General features: G+C 46.1%; 1 pseudogene; it reads right to left on the reverse strand.

Moving 5' to 3' along the window:
- Positions 1-4829: 4829 nt before the first annotated feature.
- On the reverse strand, positions 4830-5738 carry LOC109784465 (uncharacterized; annotated as a pseudogene).
- Between the last annotated feature and the right edge of the window lie 2903 nt (positions 5739-8641).

An 8641-nucleotide genomic window follows, 5' to 3' on the forward strand; every position in this document is an offset into this window, starting at 1 on the left:
AGCTGCAGGGGGGGGGGGGAGGTGTCTTGGTCGACGGAGGCATTTCCACAGCGGCCACAGACTCCATTTAGCACCGACAAGGTCAAAGATGGAGACCACGACGACTTGTCCGATCGGCAGGAATGACCGACCTGATGCAGCTCTTCAGGTCTTCATGGAACAACGTCTACACTCTGTCCACCCCGACGCCCCAGAAGGCGACACTATAACACTATAAGATAAAGCAAGCTGCGTCATGGCCATGTAGTTCCCAGAGTCGGACTGTGAGGACAGCATGCTGCATCTCGCCTAGCATAATAGCAAGGTCCTTGGCAAAGGAATGGACAATCCACTGTCCGTCGACGTCCATGTACAGTGATCTAATGTAGGCCTCCCCGAGTTTGTTGTTGGCCGACGGGTGCGCGATGGTGCCGCACATGAATGGGTTGAGAAGCTTCAAAGATTGGGCGCCTCCTATGGTAAAGAAGGAAGGGCCTTGCTGCCATTGCGGAGTCACAAGTGAGATCCTCTTCTTGAACAAATCTAAAATCCCCCCTTTTCTTTGTTTGTTTCTCTATGAGATATTATCCAGCAGCAACAAACCGACATAACCCTCGACTAAGAAGCAAGATTTGGAACCCCAGTTTTGAGAGATTTCATCCGCTTCCCAGATGCACAACTCGCGGAGAAACAAACAGAGAAAAAGGGGAACATTTTAGATTTTTTCAAAAAGAGGAGCTCACTTGTGACTTTGCAATGGCAGCAAGGTCCTTCCTCCTTTACCATGGCGCTCTCTTCTCCTCAATGAACAACCATGAATAAAACACGGGACAAACAAAACATGGGAAAATCAAAGCGGATAGTTGTGATGTCTGTGATCTGTGTATTGGGGAGGAGAGAGCGGCGGGGGTTGCTCTGGCGAACTACGTCGTTTCCTGGAGAGAAAAGCAGAGGGTGGTGGCTCCGCTGCGAAGGAAGGTGGAGTGGTGGTGCTGCTGCTGTCCGGAGAGGAAACCAGAGGGGTGGGCGACTAGTTGATATGGGGTGAAGGCAGTGTGATCCGCTGGTTGTGGTACCGATGGATCTTGTAGCAAATCGAGGTGTAGGAGGTGTCGGTATCGAGAAGCTAGCTTCGGTCTGGCGGCGACTGTCATGAGAGTTGCATGGGATGGGATCGGCGCAAGTTGGCTGCAATAGTACACAACCGGGACGTGGTGGCCCGTTGAAGGAAACTAGTCAGAGAGGAGTGGCAAGATCCACAATGGCTGGAGGCATTGGTGGTAGTGGAGTGGCGTGCGTGGCTCAGGTGCTCGTGCAGCACCGAGGTGGTGTGTCTTGCGTGGTGTCTTGTGATGTCGGCGTCATAGGAAGGCTTCGGGACCGTTGCCGCGGATCCAATAGCGGGGAGGCGTGGGGAGGGCGCCGACATGGTGGGAGATAGAGAGGGGCGACGCAGCTGGTGGATCATGGGGAAGGTTACCCGGGGGAGGAAGAACATGGGCGCGGATAAAGGGGTTGATTGGGGTTGAGGTGGGGGACGATCATTGAGAAGAGTAGTGGGAAGTGGGTTGGGGGCTCGATTTTTCCCCTGGTTTCTGCAGTTCGGTTGGGGTGCGGTGTCAGTGTTTGGTTTGGGGTGGAGTACAACTCGATTTCTTGTATAGAGTAAGCGGATGTTTTATTGAATAAGGTGTTAAGGGGCGCTTTCGAAGCTCCAGGCGTGGCTGCAAGTGCATCGCCGATATGGCATGCAACCTCCTATGCACCTTTGCCAGAAGCTCCCATTGCGCGACTCCATAGACTGTATGAAGACGGCTATGCTGGTGAGACCACCATCGGATGTAGTCTGTCGAGTTAGTGTGGACAGTTGCTTCCGCATCTCGCTTAGCATAATACCACACTCCTTGAAAAGGGAATGGACGACCCACCGTCTATCGATGTCCATGTATAGTGATCTAATGTAGGCCGCCATGAGCTTGTTGTTGGCCGGCGGGAGCACGATGGTGCTGCATGTGAATGGGTTGAGTAGCGTCACAAAGGCTGTCTCATCCACCAGTACTAGCCATGATGCTGCACAGAATGGGTTGAGTTCGCATGACACATCCATGATGTGGCCCTGCAATCTCGGACTTCTTTGAATAGTGGAGGGCGCCGCCATGGTCTCAAGGAAAAGAGAGGGAAATTGATTGTTGGCTACAAATTAGGTGGTTGGTGGCTGGCCAAGATGGAGATGATCCAGCAATGATCACAATCCTGGATGGTGAGAGGGGGATGTGCTAGTTTTGCATAATGAGAAATGTAAATTACACTTTCTTTCACAAATCCTCAACTTAATGAAAAAGTGCAAGTTGCACCATTGAAATTTTGCTAACTAAAAAATTCTAGATCTCACTGAAATATCCAAATTTCAGGAGATTAAAAATTCTTTTGGATTTTGATCTATCAAAATTCATGGCCACTGAGTAATTTTATCTAATTTAAATTTGGTTTGAATCCGCTCGCCTCATGTCCTTCGAGCCCAGCCTCGGCAAGTTCGTCCAGGATGTCAACTCCCTTCGATCTCCTCCCACTGCCAACTATAGTCCTTGTGTACTGCAGTGAGGGCATCTACTACTTCACCAAGTAATTCATCTGACTCTCCAAGACTGGGATCCTGCCCCGAACCCTCTTCCCCGAGTTTAACTCGTCAGCGCCTTGGCCAAGTTGATGGGCTACACCGGCTGCATCACCGTTAATGTGGAGGAGGGGCGAAGATGGAGTTTGCAATAAAGATGTGATTGACAAAGGGTTGCAGACTTGTGGGGTGGAGAACGAGGCTGCTGATGAAGCAACTATCCGTTGTGTAGGATGAGGCGGGCACCTTCATGGGCCAATATATCATGAACCAATTACGCAATGAGAAGCACCATGGAAGAATGAATGACGTAAACTGAAAACATGACATGAACTTGACAATACCAAAGGGTCCAAGACTGAGTACAATTATTCTGCATAATGAATGATGAAAACTGACAACATGCCATGAACTTACGATACCAACGTGTCAAGGATGGTGTACACTTATCCTGTAGAATTGGTGACCTTGATCTCCATACAGATACAATACCTAAGCTACCAGATTAGCTTATCTGTTTGATTATCTCATGCGACATTAGTCCAATTGAGTTTGCTTCAAAGGAATTATAGGCAAATGGGGTTCATACATGTAGACTAAAAGACAACTTAATGACCCATCTAATTCAGACGCATCAATATTCCTTATCACTTTCGTTCATATCTTCTAAGATTCTAAGCTCCCTAGGAGTATTGGCTCATGTTGCATCGGGGCTTTAGGGGTCGCGGGTGGGCCCACCTGCAAGGGGGTGAATCATTGATGTGTGCTGCCTTTGGATCCATTCCTAGGTGTGTTATGTGCAAGAACAGTTCAACCCAATTCAGGTGATGCACACAGCAAAGCAATCAATCGCGTAACCGCCGGTGTAAAAACACATTAAAAAGAAGGAGGCTTAATCACACAAATAGGAGGCTTAACTCCGAGGATAGCGCGATGGATGGAGAAAGTGAGGGTGTTGTCCTACGGGAAGATAGAGAAAGCAGAGGCGGCAGCGACCATGCATTCAGGTTTTGAGAGCGGAGGAACAGAGAAGCGAGGAGGAGGAGAAGGAGCAATGGTGGTGGAGAGCATGCGTCGAGGACGAGAGGGATTGGTACTAGGCTTTTCACCACACTCAACGTGATCTAGCCCACACCTCCCAATTCGCGTACGTCAAACTAGAGAAACACCTACCACTGTCCCTTTGCACCACACCAGAACGACCCCACTAGTCATCCAGCGTCAGCTCAAGCGTGTGTGTGGAAAATGGATGAACAGCCGAGCAGCTAAACAACCAAATTAAAAAGATCGGGCAGCTATAGATCGTAAGACTGGGGTAGCCCATCAGGGTTTATAGAATATATGCATAGAATGTGATGGATCAAGTTTGACTTTAACATCAGCAATAGTTGATCATTCCTGACCTCTAGATCTATAACCCATAGGACACCCTGCCTATAGGGTGGCAACACGGACGGCCAATTAACCAGATATCTATGAGATAATTTTTGCTACCTTGCCACCAAAAGCTGCTTTGGGAATTTCAAACGGAGACATCATACAATATGAGTATGGAATATTGTTTAAGCTGGACTACAATAGAACCAATTTACCATCTAAGGAATTTGTACCGCCAACTATCCAACTTCTTATCTATCCTCTCATAAGTGTTTCTCCGGTCACTGTTCAAAGTTTAGTGTTATGAACAGGAAAACATAAATGCTAAAAATATGACGTCGGATATTTAAGCATGGCAAATCGGAAGTTTTTATGAAAAATTACGTCTCACATGCCCGGCAAGAAATTTGCCATAAAAATCTTCGATGTGCCATAATTAAAACTCCAATGTCAGATTTGTAGCGGGTCCTAGGAACACCCCCCCCCCCCCCCCCCCCCCCGCCCAAAAAAAACCTTCATCGGCAAACTCCCTCTCCTAATTAAACAAGCAATTTCAAGTTTATGAAAGAAATCTTAAGAACAAATAAATGTTCAAAATAGCTACAAACAGTTTCAAGTTTATGAAAGTAATCTTAAGAAAAGATAAATGTTCAAAACAGCAACAAGACCATCCAATGTACTGAACTTGTATACAATTACAAACAAACGCAATAGAACTTCTGAAACTGTTTGCCACTTGATGCCTAGAGAACATACATATGATATGGTGCTCTAGGATCATCACAATAAACGGCCGATTGAGGAGTTCAGAACCTGGGACGACGCCATGGCCTATCCGCAGCCCACCAAACCAATGCAGCTAGGATAAGCAATCTTGGATAATAGGTGGCCATGGCATCTGATGTCGTGGCGCTTCTCCCAGAGCGCGTGGTACTCCTCATCGTCCGGCACGACAAAAGAGAGGAGCTCGGCGACGTCCTTGTCCAGAACAATAACAGTGTTGTCTCTGACCGTCCAGTAGGCAGACCAATCGTCGCTCCCTGCAAAATGGATGGGGTCCAGGTCCCCGTCGGGGACGACTGACTTGCTGCTATGTGCGGTGGTGGAGACCCACCTGCCGACGGCAGAAGAGAAGGCGCAGGCCCTGGCGTTGCGGTCCCGAAGGCGAAATACCATGCACGTCACCCTGAAGTTTGAGAGGCTGATGCCCGCGTCCGCGTCCGCGTCCGCATCCTTACCGTCGAGGAGGAAAGCACCCAGCATGTTGCAACCATGGAACCACGCCGAGCGAGGGATTTCCTTGTACCGTCGTGCCAAGGGATCGCAGATGAGGAGGCGTGGTGCCCGTGACCTGTGGAAGAGGAGCAAGAGGCCGCCCCGGATGTCGGCGAGCTCCCAACGGCAATCGCCAAATTCCCCCAGCGGGAGGAAGTCGAGCGCCAGATTTTGATAGGCGATGGTGTCCGCAGGAGGAGGAGATGAAGACAGGGTTAAGGCTAGGCGGGCACGGGGAGCCGTAGCCCTCCTCGACGCAGTAGTGGACAACGACGTGGTCAGGTACGTCGTGGAGAGATCCGAACCGGCGGAGGAAGCTGCCGCCATCACCCGCGATTACACGGTGCCAGCGCTTGCAGGTGCTCGCGACGCGGACGAGGTGGGCGGGCGAAGGGAGGCGCAAGAACACCAGCTTGAAAAGCTCGTCCAGGAGGACGTCAATCTCGGCCGCTCGTGGGGTTCCCCTCCGGGAATTCTTGCGGCGGCCGGCCATGGCCTGGGCACCTGGATCTCGATCGGAAAAGGTTGGGCTAGGAAATGTGTGCGTAATGCTGGGTTTCCCCTCATGCAGCACTAGGAATGGCAATGGGCCCCATACGCGCCAAACCCGTGGGGATTTCATCTATTAGGGGATGGGGATGGGCGAAAAACATTCCCATGGAAATATTTACCAAACTATTTTATTCCCTATAGGGTACAACGGGGATGGGGACGATATCCTATTCTCCAGACCCAATACCCATCGGGGACCCGGTTTAGTAACTGTGATACTGCGGTCAATCTTAAAATATTCACAAACGAACTTGTGAAAACAAAAAAAACGCTAAAAAAAACTTTAAACCTATCTCACATCCTCACCTCAGCTGCAACCATGACCAAGAAGTCAATACGACCTACATAGACATTAGTAGGACAAGGACAACAACATGTATGTATGTTGATTATAGAGTGTCATATTATGTATATGAGTATTTGTTTATGGGGATGGGGACCCTAATGGGGCCCCGTTTCCCAGTGGGGCATGGGTATAGGGAAATTTCATCCTCAGTCATGTAAACGAGGATAGGAATGGGATCATAGAGAATAGATGGGGATGGAGATGTTGTAGGTATCCCCATAGGGGATTGTCCCATTGCCATCCCTATGCAGCACAAGTGAGTCAGTAGCATGCTGGAACTGAAGCGGAAACTCTACCATTTCCGTGATGTACCGGCAACACTGTGCAATATAAAAAGCTAGTAATTTTGTTTTAAGAATACACAGCTATCAAACATGTCAATACAGTACGCGGTCTCATTAGAGTCAGCTTTTAGTCAGATGGTACAGGTTTTGCATGCATCTGCTGCCATTCTCTCTTTTCTCTCTTCCAAAGTAATTCATCCATTTATTTCACCTTTAGTAACTTAAATCGTTCATATCTCATAAACCAAAAGTCCGATTCCAAAACTTTTAATATATTTGAACTCCTGACGCAAAGATCTTTAAAACAAGACCGATTTTAGATACATTTTAAATCGGTTTGAAATTCATGAAACATATTTCACATAAATCATATCTATTTCAATATCACATTTTGAAAAAAATATTTCACTCTTCTCAAATAAATTGTTACACATTTCCGTTACATATTATTTTCATTTTCAGAACCCACATTTCACTTTTCACCGTCTTGTTTCACAAAAATAACATCTATTTCAATTTCATATTTTTAAAATAACATGTTTCATTCATTTGAAATAAACAGTTACACATTTCCAACTAACCAGTCTCACAAGTTGACATTTTAGTTTCATATTATTGTCATTTTCAAAGGCCGCATTTAACAAACATCACATATATTTCAGTCCCATAATTTTTAAATAACATTTTTTCACTTTTAGAACCTACATTTCACTTTGCACTAGCTTGTTTCACAAAAATTACACCTATTTTAATTTCACAGTACTAAAAAAGCAAATTGTGCTCTTTTGAAGTAAATCTTTACACGTTTCATAATTTGCAATTTCACAAGTTGAGATTTTAGTTTCACTTTTTTTTCTAGGTGAATTTCACTTTTCACTGGCTTCTTTCACAAAAATCACATCTATATCAATTGCACATTGATGAAATAACTTATTTCACTCTTTTGAAATAAAAATGTAACACACTTCCAAACAATTAGTTTCACAAGTTAACATTTGAGTTTCATATTTGGGTTTAATATTTTTATGTGAAAAATGATACTCACATATTTCACTGAAATATGTTAGTTTCAGATTTTTCTAGTGAAATGGGTATATTTCACATATGAAATGTGAAACGTTGAAAATTAAATATGTTTGAAATATATCCAAAATTGGTTTAGTTTTAAAGTTCTTGACCCCATGAGTCCAAATATATAAAATGTTTTAAAAACGAGTCTATAGTTCAAAAGATATGGTTGATTAAAATTGGCTAAGAGGAAATAAAGTCTATGGATTTTTTCCGCGGGAAGAGTGAGAGCAGAGTCATGCATGCGTACCGTCCCTGACAAAAGGTGTACTTTGGGGTCCATTATGCTGTCATTGATTTGATTAAAAATAAAGATTCAAGAAATTTACTAGTGCTATACATCTAGGTGGGCCATACCGTTTTACAAATCTCAGAAAAAGCGGATGGCCTCAGATCCACCGGTACATCATGAAAACGCTCAAAATTACTTTCCCATGTTGGAACTCACTCGCGGCAAAGCCTCAAAATAAGGGACTGTCCAAGAACTCAACGGTCGATGCTTATCTTATGAAGACACGCCCAAGCAAGCAACACCGAAATGGGATTGGAACCGGATGCCTTTTAAGGAAAAATAACATCGCCGTCACCATGGGAGGATGTTTGTTGCAACCCCAAAGAATTTGACGGCCGTCTAACTTTTTTTGAAGTAAGTTGATTTTCTAAGCCGTTGGATCGAAATCCAACGTCTCTCCTTCATCTTCTTTCTCTAGCCCTAATCCCCATCCGAATCGGAGAAATTTCTTCATGTTCCAACCGCTTCCTCTGGCATGCTTCCCTAGCTCTCCTGCAGTTGCGACACTGCTCCTCGTTGTCGCTTGCTGTGGCGTCCCTGCCTCCGGTAAGGAAGCTAACTAATTCGAGTGGCGGTCAGAGCTAACACCCCCCCCCCCCCCAACGCGCGCACCTTCACGGTTTACCTGCTTTCTCACCTCCACCGATGATGAGGTCCTAGCTTGGCCTCGCCGTGGTCGCGACAGCTCAATTGCTGCTCGTTGTCGTCTCTGGCGTGGTGTTGCGCCTGGAATCGTCTTCATTCTCAAATGAAATAGGACTTAACACATGCTGCAATTTCAAGCAACTTACAAATATAGAACCCGCCAAAATTTAGTCAAAAACTCCTTACACGCACGATAGAGACATTATTCT

This window comes from Aegilops tauschii, chromosome 5 (assembly GCF_002575655.3).
Source record: "Aegilops tauschii subsp. strangulata cultivar AL8/78 chromosome 5, Aet v6.0, whole genome shotgun sequence".
In the NCBI taxonomy this organism is placed as follows: domain Eukaryota; kingdom Viridiplantae; phylum Streptophyta; class Magnoliopsida; order Poales; family Poaceae; genus Aegilops; species Aegilops tauschii.